Here is a 916-nt window from a genome sequence, read left to right on the forward strand (position 1 = left end):
GGGGGTCCCCGCCCCCCCCGGGGTGGCCCCCACATGTGGGGACCCCCCATGAGGTGCCTTCCCTGTAGGTTTAGGGCAGGGGGAGGGCCTGGGTTTTGGGGGGTTTCTCCAGGGTGCAGTGGGACCCCTGCACCCCCAGACACTACAGGGGTGGGGAGATGCGCCGTGGGGGAGTCTCTGCACCCCCGAATCCGAAATTGGGGGCGTTTGATGCCTTTTTATTTTATTTTTTCTTTTTTTGGGTTGGTTTTTTTTTGTCTCCAGAAAAAGAACTAAATTAAAATCTGTGAATGCCCCAGCCCTGCGCCTGCTCTGTGGGGTAGGGGGAGGGTCCAGGGACCCCCTACTCCTGTAGGGACCTGAGTGGCAGCACCTAAACAGGGACTTGAACCCCATTCATGGGATTCTCCAGGAGCCTCCTTGTCCACTCCCCAGGTTCTGCTGCCCTGGTGGGGGGGATTGAGGGGTGTCTCCAGTGTCCCCCTGTGTTCCCCACTGGATTTGGGGTGCTGGGGATACCCTGGGTGACTTTGGGGGGACCCATTTTGATCCAGGGGGTCACTTGCTCTGGGGGGTGGCATCCAAGGAGGGGCGGTCCTGAGTGGCCCCGGGACCCCCTGGGGGCACTTCCGTGGGCGGGGATGTCCCCAGGGATCGTGGGGACCTCCTGCGAGTGCCACAGGCGCCCCCATGCCCTCCCCGTTCCCATGGTACGTGGCCTCTGATTGGCCAGTTGGTTTGAGTGACAGCTCGGGGAGGGCTGGCATTTCCCTCCCATCTTGAATTGGAGGGTGCTGATTGGCTGGTCGATCGCGGCGGGTCAGATACAGCCAATGGGAGGGCGCGGTGTGGCCCTGCTGCCACGCCCCCCGGCAGCGCCCACCCCTTGTCCTCCGTGGGACCCCGCTGTCCCCAC

The sequence above is a fragment of the Geospiza fortis genome, unplaced genomic scaffold (assembly GCF_000277835.1).
Source record: "Geospiza fortis unplaced genomic scaffold, GeoFor_1.0 scaffold450, whole genome shotgun sequence".
NCBI lineage: Eukaryota > Metazoa > Chordata > Aves > Passeriformes > Thraupidae > Geospiza > Geospiza fortis.